Source organism: Chrysemys picta, chromosome 11, assembly GCF_011386835.1.
Source record: "Chrysemys picta bellii isolate R12L10 chromosome 11, ASM1138683v2, whole genome shotgun sequence".
Taxonomy (NCBI): domain Eukaryota; kingdom Metazoa; phylum Chordata; order Testudines; family Emydidae; genus Chrysemys; species Chrysemys picta.
This window is the reverse complement of record NC_088801.1, coordinates 79,729,193-79,740,434: the sequence shown is the minus strand read 5'-3', so window position 1 is coordinate 79,740,434 and position 11,242 is coordinate 79,729,193. Positions and strand designations below refer to the sequence as shown.

The 11,242-nt window shown below is 54.9% G+C and overlaps 1 protein-coding gene and 1 long non-coding RNA gene across 4 annotated transcripts in view; one reads left to right on the top strand and one right to left on the bottom strand.

Moving 5' to 3' along the window:
- The window catches only part of LOC135972145 (microtubule-associated protein 2-like), a 957,474-nt gene that overhangs the window by 478,554 nt on the left and 467,678 nt on the right, over positions 1-11,242 (bottom strand). The window lies entirely within an intron of this gene.
- Positions 3,167-5,719, top strand: LOC135974223 (uncharacterized). Its single transcript, XR_010591446.1, has 2 exons — positions 3,167-3,716; positions 5,542-5,719. It is a non-coding gene; the product is annotated as an uncharacterized LOC135974223 (long non-coding RNA).

Below are 11,242 nucleotides of genomic sequence, written 5' to 3'. Positions count from 1 at the left end.
CACCAGATGTCAGGGTAGAGCTCATCCTGACTCTGCTTACAAATAAAAGCAAAGGAAATTGGGAAATGGGGGGCACCTAGATGCCATTCATGCACCCGAGGAGTTGGCGTTGCCCCCTTTGTGTCCCTAGCCCAGTGGTTAGGGTACCCACCTGGGAGACTTGCATTTGTTGTGGGTTTGCACCGTGTCTCTCCCGTCCCAGGTAGGGGCCGTAACCCAAAGACTACTGGGCATAACGGGACACCAGCCTGCCTCACTTTTGTGAAAGGCACCTCAGTCGCCTTGTCAACGGAGATCAAAAAATCAAATGCTTTTGTTTTGCACATGTCCAAATGAACCGTATTGACATTTCCAAGATGTTTTTTTCATCCGGAACAATTAGTCAGAATCAACAAATTCACTAAGGTTCCCGTCAACTGGAATCTGCCTTTTTCAATGGAAAAACAGTTTTCCATGTCTACAGCAGCAGAACCATTTCTGCCAGAGCCAGCCATGCAGTCAGATTTCTGAGATTAGATCAGAGGGGTGTTGGCATGACAGTGGCCCCGGGGCGGTGCCATGTATGTACCAACCAGTGCCCACGGCTGTGCACAAACCACAATCTATCCCAGAGCTGCTGGCTGTGGCGAGGCCGGTCTGGAGACAGCAGGGCTGCTAGCTGCTGCACTGCAAGGAGCCTGGGGCACATGCTGCAAACGGGCAATAGGAATGCCAGGCTGGCAGAGTGCGGTGGGCATTGCGTGGCAGCAGTGCCAGGCTGCACGGGATTGGTAGCAGGGGCATTAACTGCCTGACGCCAAGAGGGCTGGACACACGGTGCTGCTCAGATGGCTCCAGGCTGGTAGCTCAGAGCCAATGCCCCGTTCCAAAAGGCAGAGAAGTACACGGCCCTGCTCCTGGGCGTTCCCGCAGCCACTGTGTGAGTGGGCACGGGACAGGGCAGCATGGGGCCCCACCCCATTACAGACAGGCACGTGCTGCCCGAGCTGCCTCAGGCCCTTTGAAGCCAATGGCAGTTTTGCTGCGGGGCCGTGGGCGCAGCTGGCTTTGCGGGTTTGCTGCTCCTGTTCCTTGCGCTGTGTATTCCAGCAGCCCCACGAGGCCCCAGCTGAGCTGAGTCCCTGGTGCTGGGCGCTGCACATGCACTGGGACAGGTCCTGCTCTGAAGAGCTGCTGCCCAAGGCAGACCAAGGTGGCAGGGGAAGTGCGCAACGTCACCCAGCAGCTTGTGGCAGAGACAGGACGGGCGCCCAGGCTGCTGGCGCAGGGCACGTGGGTGCGGTGCCATCTCACGCTGGCCGCACCTCCCCTCGTCGTGCAGGTGGGGGTAGGGTGACTACCCATCCTGAACTGGGCAGGACAGTCCCGAAATGCAGAGGTCTAGTCCCGGTCCCAGGCTGAATGACTCCAGGACTGCATTTGTCCCGGATTCCCTGCAGCGCCGCTCTGTAGCTGCCTGAGGCTCAGGGGTGGTGCCAGCCTCTTCCTGCGGGGAGAGAAGAAGGGGATGAGGTGGGCGTTTGCCCCCCTCGCCATGAGGCCCTGCCCCTGCTCCTCCCCTTCCCCGGAAGCCCTGCCCCCTGCCCAGGAGCCGAGGAGCTCCCACCTGTGCTGGGCAGCATGCCCCCAGGGGCGGGCACACGGGCCGGGGGCTGCTCTTGTGCCCCTCGTCCAGGGCAGGTGGAGGGTCCAGGGCTCCTCACAGTGGCCCAGGCTTCCAAGGTGGCTCTTCCCACTGCCCACCTCTGGCTTCTGGCCTGAGCAGGGGGCAGGGCTTTGGGGACGAGGAGGAGCAGGGGCGGGGCCACAGAGGGGGCGGGGCTTCTGTATGTGTCCCGCTTTTGCCTTTTGAAAAGGTGATCACCCTAGGTGCAGGCTGCGGGCGGGGACCGTTCTGCCCCCCTGCTGCGGGTGCTTTTCCGTGGTTTGCTGTGCTGGTGCAGAGAGCGGCTCCAGGGGCGGGAGGCAGGTGACTGGAGGGCGGGCGGGCGGGAGAAACCTTCTGACCAGGACTCTCCTTCCCTTGGAGGTGCTGACGGACCCGGCATGTGGAATGCGAACGCAGGTGAGATCCTGGCTCAGCACAGGCTGGCCTGCCGGGGGGAGCCGGGATGGGCTGTTTCCGGCTGCTTTGCTTAAAGCTGGGGAACTCGAGGGCTGTTTCCTGGGCCGAAGGCTAAGGCCAGTTCCTCTGTTCTACGGGGACACAGACGGGTTTCAGGACTCTCTGTGTGGGGCCATGGCTAAAGCAGGGATCGGCTGGGAGCCAGACAGCATGGCTGTCTCTGGGAGATTTGCCTGTGTAAGGACTGCAGCACCCAGCCCTCCAGTAGCGTGACGTGTGTACATATACGTGTGTAGTATTCATGGCCCGGTTTGAAAGTTACTCCACATGCTGGCCCCATTCTGCCTCCTCGCCTCCCCCAGCCTAGGGTTACCATACGTCGGGATTTTCCCGGACATGTCCGTCTTTTTGGTCCTCAAATCCCCGTCCGGGGGGAATTGCCAAAAAGCCGAACATGTCCAGGAAAATACCAGTCCCCTGCTTACCTTAGAGCGGCTCCGGCAGGCTGCGAGCTGCAGGCGGATTCCCCCGCGGCGGCGGCTGCTGCTGCTCCCCCCAGACACCTCAGCTCTGTGCAGCTGAAGAGCCGAGCTGCCCGAGCGCTACCGGCTTCACGGTTTGCTGGGGAGCCCCCAGACCTCCAGACCCTGCGCCCCCGGTTGGGCGCTACCCCAGCGCAGCCGGAGCCTGGGAGGGGAAGTGCCCGGCCAGGGGTGCAGGGTCTGGAGGTCTGTGGGCTGCCCGGCAAACCGTGAAGCCGGTAGCGCTCGAGCAGCTGTTTCGCGTGGCTGGGAGGGAGGAGGGGGAATGCGGGGCACTCAGGGGAGTGGGCGGAGTTGGGGTGGAGAAGAGGCGGAGTTGGGGCAGGGCGGGGGCGGGGAAGGGGTGGGGCCAGGGCCCCATGGAGTGTCCTCTTTTTTTAATTTTTAAATATGGTAACCCTACCCCAGCCCCCTTACTCCGGAGCTGGCAGGCCACTGAAATCAGGCAATGCCCTACTCAGCGGGAGTCGTCTGGCTGAAACGACTGCACCATGGACTAGGTCATTGTTCCCTGCCTTCCTGGGGGCATTTCCCTTTGAATACACAGTGCCAGGGGGTATCACCTGGGGTTCCCCGCTGCTAACAATGCGGATCCCTCCGGGTGGCAATACAGTGAGCCAAGGGAAGCCAGGGGAGACCAGTTCCTGCAGGCAGCGTCCAAGCGGCAGTGCAGACTGGGAGGATGGAGGCCGTGCGAGAGGAGTCTGGGAGCCTCCAGCACAGGGAAACCATGCTTGGGGCCAGTGGTGTGTCAGCATTGCCCGCACTGCAGGGAACCCGGGGAGGAGGATGGGTGAAGGGGCCTTGCCATGGGCTCTAACACGTCACCTCTGCTTTCCCTTTGTCTGGCAGGACCCCCTGGTGGGAGACCACCACCAAACACGCCACATTGCCACCCTCACCCGAGTCCTTGCTCCCCTGTTGTCTGTCCTCCTCCCCCTCCTGTATGCCCTGGGCCTGGTGGGTCTCATCCCCCTGGACACCACCCGCATGGACACCACCCGCATGGACCTGGATGCCCTCCCCATCCTGGGTGTCATCCCCCAGGTGGACCTCATGGGCATCATCACAAACATTAGAAACATGGCCATGGTCGCCATGGACACAAGGTACGGAGCCCTGGTCACTGGGGTGTGGGGGCCACGTTGCAGAAGAAGATGCACCATTAGTGTCAGCTCTGTGCTGGGATGCTGTGCAGGGCCCACAGCCCAAGGCTTAGCTGGGCTAGGGACTGCTCTGTTCCCAACCCGTACATGGGGCTCTGGGGACATGAGAACCCATCCTCTCTGCTCCCTGCAGCCAGGGGACATTACACCAGTCCCTGGAAACATTTTCTTTTCCCCTTAAGAGTCGGCTGTTTTCACCAGGTCCCTGGATTCCGGATTAGGGTTTGTACTGGCCAGGGCATCACTGGTTAATGTATTCAAACCTCAAACCAAACCCGCCTGCGCCTACAGGCTGCTGCATCGCACCTTGTGCAGCCAAACCGGTGCAGGACCGGCCCAGCTCTGCTGGGAACCCAGGTGTTCCTAGAGTCAGTGTCAGGAAATGAAACAGAGGGAGCAGGACTAGCACGCAGCCACAGCTCAGGGCACTCGGGTGGGACGGAGAACTCAGCTCAGCACAGAATGTCAGGGCCATGACGTGGCACCTTGACACACCTCACAAAGGCAGGCTGGGTTCCCAGGGACCTCTCCAGCACGTTGGCCAGTGCTGCGCCCACCTGCATTCTGTGGCCAGCCTCACTCATGTACAGGGACACGTGGCTGCAACAAACCAACCCAGCTTACTGGGTGTGACGCCTTTGTACAAACCCATCATCCAGCCAGAATGTCCCTCTGCCACAGAGCCCGGCGCTGGAAGCCCTTGCAGGGACTGACTCCCTGCCTGAGGCCCCGAGTCTGCACAGCGTGTGCACATGCTCAGCGTTAGCTCGTAAGCAGCACCTGGAAATCAGTGATGCTAAGTCTGAGGTACCGTCAGGCACGTGTACACGTCTTCGCCGGGCGGGGCCTTAGCGTCCTGCTGGGGACGTAGTACCGCACGTGCTGCCGCAGCCCCTGGGGTTGCTGTGGTGCAGTTAGTGGCAATTCTACTTGGCTGGGCTCAGGAGCGGGGACCTGCCCCTGGAATCACCTGGCGGGGGTCGAGAAGCCCAGCAGCATTGGCGGGTGCAGAGGTTCGGGGCTGAGAACTGGACTCAAAGCCCGGCCTCCCCCCGCAGTGCCAGGGGTTGCAGGTCGGGCCGTTTCACTGTCTTCCTGCGCAGCCCATCTCTGCCGGGCGATTCCTTTCCAAGGTGAAGCAGCCTCCTGGTTGGCAACCAATATTGTGCAGTGAGCTCGTTGTTTAGCATGGTGAGGTGCCCGTCCTGCTGGGCCTGGCCACTGCTTTCACTGTGCCCAGGGCCTTCTCATCACACTGGGCATGTTCGGGGGCCAGGGCTGCAGCCCTCCCGCCTCCTTCCTGCTGGCTCAGCCTGGCCGGGAGTCCCCAAGCCTGCCAGGGCTGTTCCTGAAGGGTAGCTCGTGGGCTTGTGCTTCCCTCGAAGGTCGAATTTTCCATCTCCACTCCCCTGCCCATTCCTCAATGCCTGAGCAGTCCTGGCTCCCCCCATGCCTGCTGCAGGCCTGGCTAGGAGAGCTGCCATCATCACCCCTAGCTCTGTGCTACGGGCGAGCAGAGAAACCAGTTACTAGCCCCGGCCGTCCCTCCCAAGAGCCACCGGAAAATGATGCCAATGTCTGGGTCAGGAAGTGAAGGGCACCACGTACAGCTGACACGGGAGCAGCCGGAGTGTAACTGGCCAGGCACCAGGGCCAGCTCCCGTCTTGTGACACAGGCTGCGGGACGGTAACTGCTGTGAATGCAGACAGCCGTGGGAGAGGGCTATTCTCACGGTATCTAATACACGTCAATCCTTGTCCCTTTCAGCATGGAAGTGGGTCGAGCAGCAGTTCTGACTCGGATTAAGAAAGCGCCTCCCACCGGCCTGGCACATCGGTGGCACAGCAGCAGCAGCAGCCAAATACAATTTAAGAACGTCTGTTAGTTCCCTCCAGTTCGCTCTTCCGCTGCCCTTTGCTCCCTCTTCTAAACGAATGTCGTGTAACCTTGTGGCTAGTGATTCTCTTCTGTTTGGTTGGTTCAATTTCTGTCTGGAAGCATTTTAAGCTCATAATGTGGCTCGTTTCCCCTCTGTCACTGAAGAGATTTCCCCCTCTTATGTAGCCCCTCTGCCGGGTGGTATTGGCTGCAACCAGGGCCATGGTCAATACCTGGGGGTTCCTCTTCACAATGCACACCAGAACCGGCGCAAGCCCCAAGCCAGAAATCTAGGTAAACTAGACATCACCAGTTCTCTGGCTCTCAATCAGCACCTAGGTCAGGTATAATGAGAAGTTATTTAAAAATTCTGCTCACTATACAAAATGTTCTCCTGACCCCAAAGGGTCAGCCATTTTACCAAGTCAAAATACCACGCTGCCAGATAGTCCGTTAGCATCTAAAAATAAAGGTTTATTATAAAGACAAAAGCCAGAACAAGAAGAGAATTGTTAAATGGTAAAACAGTCACATACCTACAAAGACTTCAAAGTCCATATATCAGGTTCTTAGCAGTATTGGTGAGTTTGCTGGCTTGAAAGTCCCTCTGGAACACATCCACAGCTTGGATGGGTCATGCAATCCTTTGTTCGGAGCTTCAGTTTGTAGAAGAGTCACTCCAGAGGTAAGAAGCAGAAATGAAGACAAAATGAAGAAGATGCAGCTGCCTTTTATATCCTTTGCCATGTGGCTTGTACTTCCTTTATCCCAAACACAAGCTGCCCTGCACATGGCATGGAAAAGCCTTAGAATTCTCTGTCCGCAGGCATACCACATGCCGTGCTGACTCATAAGGTATCTTCCCTGGTTCCTTTCAATGGATTCTTTGTACAGCTGATGACCCCTGATGGGCCATCGAACAGGCTAGGCAATGCTGATGCCAATCTGTCTGGGGGTCACCCAGAAACACAGCACTAGTTTGGAAATACAGATATACCCCACATATCTATGGCCTGGTCCACACTAACCCCCCACTTTAAACTAAGATACGCAACTTCAGCTACGTGAATAACGTAGCTGAAGTTGAAGTACCTTTGTTCGAACTTACCGCGGGTCCAAACATGGCAGGCAGGCTCCCCCGTCGATGCCGCGTACTCCTCTCGCTGAGCTGGAGTACCGGCGTCGACGGCGAGCACTTCCGGAATCGATCCCAGAAGATCGATTGCTTACCGCCAGACCAGGAAGTAAGTATAGACCTACCCTTAAACTCATAATACAAAGGTGATACGAACATATAAACAAGAATAAAAAAAGAACAAGTTAAAAATCACTTAGAAAAGTTGGATGCCTGCAAGTCACCAGGGCCTGATGAAATGCATCCTAGAATACTCAAGGAGCTAATAGAGGAGGTATCTGAGCCTCTAGCTATTATCTTTGGAAAATCATGGGAGACGGGAGAGATTCCAGAAGACTGGAAAAGGGCAAATATAGTGCCCATCTATAAAAAGGGAAATAAAAACAACCCATGAAACTACAGACCAGTTAGTTTAACTTCTGTGCCAGGGAAGATAATGGAGCAAGTGGTTAAGGAAATCATCTGCAAACACTTGGAAGGTGGAAAGGTGATAGGGAATAGCCAGCATGTTATAAGGAGGAGGGAGAAAACTTGTTCACCTTAGTCTCTAAGGATAGAACAAGAAGCAATGGGCTTAAACTGCAGCAAGGGAGGTTTAGGTTGGACATTAGGAAAAAGTTCCTGACTGTCAGGGTGGTTAAACACTGGAATAAATTGCCTAGGGAGGTTGTGGAATCTCCATCTCTGGAGATATTTAAGAGTAGGTTAGATGTCTATCAGGGATGGTCTAGACAGTATTTGGTCTTGCCATGAGGGCAGGGGACTGGACTCGATGACCTTCCAGTCCTAGAATCTATGAATCTATATCATACTTGGCAAATTATAACATTTCCCCAGATACCTCACACGGCATATCTGGTTAGACTCATTGCAGTTTTATAACATTGGTGTCAACAGTATTATTAATGTTCTCCCCTATTCCATACAGCGTCACACTTTGTATGAAATATACCAAATGACAGGGTGGCTATGGGGGTTCCAGGGTGCTGCTTTGAGGCACAGAGTGCCACAGTTGCCAAGGGCTGCTTTGTGGCCAAGATGTCACTGCAGTCTGCCCTGGACATTACAGACACTTTGGCCAGGATGATGGCCTCTGCGGTTACTATGATGCAGGCCTCCTGGGGGGGGGGGTAGCTCAGTGGTTTGAGCATTGGCCTACTAAACCCAGAGTTGTTAGTTCAATCCTTGAGGGGGCCATTTAAGGATCTGGGGCAAAAGTCTGTCTGGGGATTGGCCCTGCTTTGAGCAGGGGGTTGGACTAGATGACCTCCTGAGGTCCCTTCTAACCCTGTGATATTCTATGAAAACTCAGGGATCACTTTGTATGTCCTTGCTAACTAGACCTTGTTTTCAGATAAGAGAGCTGACACCCTGCATTCCTTTAAGGATTTCTGCATTACCTTAAGATCCTTCTGGGTGTACACGCTGCTCAGGCAGAGATTCCATTATGGGGCATGGCAACAACAACAGTATAGGCCACAGCATCCCTTCGTGCAGCCCTTTCGTCCGAAACAGCAAGACTATCCCAGGAAAAGGAAACACTCAAGTTTGGGGCTCGGCCGATCCCCTCGCCCTCCTCTGGTGCCTGCTAAGATCCCATTTTGACTCCTTGGTCCAGAGCACCATTCCAGTTGCTGTTCTTCTGCCCTTGTTGTACTTCCATTCCTTTGGGGACAGGCAGGTTCATTTTTACAATGCCTGGGTCTCGATCATCTGCAACAGGTGGGTCCTAGACACTCTTAGATCAGGCTACTCCATCCAGTTTCTCTCCACGTCTCCTCCGCATCCAATCTCCCCATCCCTCTTCAGGGACCCTCTCACGAGACACTGCTCATTGAGCAGGTCAGCTCTCTCTTGACGTTGGCAGTGGTGGAGGAAGTCTTGCCAGAATACTGGGGTCACAGCTTTTACTCCCGGTAGTTCCTGATACCAAAATCCTAGGGCAGGATGAGACCCATCCTCAACCTTCACGGCCTCAACAAATTCATCAAGTACATGAGGTTCCATATGGTCACTCTATCGGCTGTCCTCCCTGCACTGTCTCAGAACGACTGGTTTGCTGCTCTGGACCTTCAGGACGCTTATTTCCATGTGGCGATTCTACTGAGTCACGGGAAGTTTCTTCGTTTCCTGGTAGGAGAATGCCATTTTCAATGCACAGTTCTCCCTTTTGACCTTTCTTCTGCCCCCAGAGTTTTCACCAAATGCATGGCAGTGGTCATATCTCAGGAGGAAAGGAATCCACATCTTCCCGTACCTCAATATCTGGTTGCAGAAAGGTGGCTCCAGAGAGGAGGTTCTTGCACAAGTCAACACTATATTGCATTTGCTCAACCATCTTGGAATCATTTTAAACACCAAAAAGTCAACCTTGGTTCCCGCTCAAAAAATCGAGTTCATTGCAGCACTGTAAGATTCCATGAGGTTGAGAGCATCCCTACCGACTGACTGCTTCAAGGCAATTCGACAGCTTTTCCTCAGTCTGCAATTTCAGCCCTCCAAAACTGTCTGAGTGTGCCTGAGCCTGTCCGCTTGTACATGGGGGGTCCAGGTCACCAGTCTGCACCTTTGCCCCCTTCACATGTAGCTTGGGATGGTTATGGCCCTGCCCTGTACTCCCTGGACAGATTGGTGCACCTCCCACCATTAGTCCTGGACTCCTGGTGCTGGTGGACATCTCTGCGCAATGCGTGTCAAGGAGACTTGTTCATTCAGCTCTCTCCAACCAAGACAGTGTTCATCGACACCTGCCTTCTGGTTTGGGGGTCGCATCTGGACTCACTGAAGTGCAGGGCCTGTGGACAGAACAGGAAGCCTCACTCCATATCAATGTGCTGGAACTTCGGGCCATGCACAATGCATGTCGTGCCTTCTGGGACTGTATCAGGCATTCAGCAGTTCACATACTCACCAACAATACCACCGCGATGTACTATGTGAACAAACAAGGGGGAGGCCACTCCAGATTACTCTGCCTAGAGGTGATCCACCTGTGGCAGTTCTGTATTGAAGAGGACATCACCCTGGTAGCTGCCCACTTACCAGGCGTGCAGAATCGTCTTGCTGACCATCTCAGCAGGACCGTCTCCCTGAGTCACGAGTTGTCACTGAAGGCAAGTGCCCTTTGGATCATCTTCGCAACGTTTGGCATCCCCACGATCGACCCATTTGCGATGAGGGAAAGCAGGAAGTATCGTCTATTCTGCTCTCGGGGGACTCAGCCCGGGCTCCCTCTCTGCCGCCTTCCTCTGCAGCTGGCATTCGACCCTGCTGTGTGCCTTTCCTCCTATCCCAATCATTCCTCAGGTCATCACCAAACACGAGGCAGATCGAGCCAGGCTCATTCTGATCACTCCTGTGTTGCCAAGACAGTGCTTGTCCTCGGAACTCCTTGCTCTGTCAGTTCAGCCTCCTGTATCACTTCCTCTCCATCCCGACCTCCTCACACAGGACCATGGCCTCATGCTGCATCGGTCATCAGCTCCCTGCATCTTATGGCATGGCTGCTGCATGGATGAATGAAGAAGAAAAGTGTTGCTTGGAGACTGTCCAACAGGTCCTACTTAACAATAGAAAGTTGTCCACTAGGACGACGAACTTAGCAAAGTGGAAGAAGTTTTTGGTGTGGTCCTTGGCCTGTGGGACCCATCCGGTGGAAGCTTCCATCCAGGACATCTTAGAGTACCTAATACACCTTCAGAAATTGATCTTGGCCCTCAGTTCTCCGAGAATGCACTTGGCAACAATATCAGCATTGCATCCTCCTATCCAAAGGAAATCAGTTTTTTCCAACACCATGGTGACGAGATTTCTGAAAGGACTTCTCCACCTGCATCCTCTGGTCTGAGAGCCGGTCCCACTGTCTTAGTGCCTCTAATGAGGACTCCATTTGAGCCTCTTGCATCCTGTCCACTGCGCCTCCTGTCTCAGGAAACAGTGAGTGGATGCAAGGCGGGTGGGTGAGTTGCAGGCCCAGGTGGCTGGGCCTCATTACATGCAGTTCTCGAAGGACAAGATAATGCTTCGGCCAGACCCAAAGTTCTTATCCAAAGTGGTCTCTCAGTTTCATTTGAACCAGGTGTTGTACTTGCCTGTGTTCTTCTTTAAGCCATATTCCCCCCTGGAGGAGCTTCATCTCCATATGTTAGACATTACATGGGGTCTAGCCTGTTACCTGAACGGGATGGAACCGTTCTGTGCTTCGCTTCGCCTGTTTGTGTCATATGTGGACCGCATGAAGGGACAAGGGGTCTCTGCACAGGCCATCACTAGATGGAAAACATCTTGTATCAGGTCTGCATATGAGATAACTTTGGCTACACCTCCTCAGCAGCTATGGGTTCATTTGGCGAGAGCACAGGCAACGTTGGTAGCAGTCCTCAATTACATTTCTATATTAGACATTTGCAGGGCGGCCACTTGGTCATCCAGCCATACATTTGCAGACCATTATGT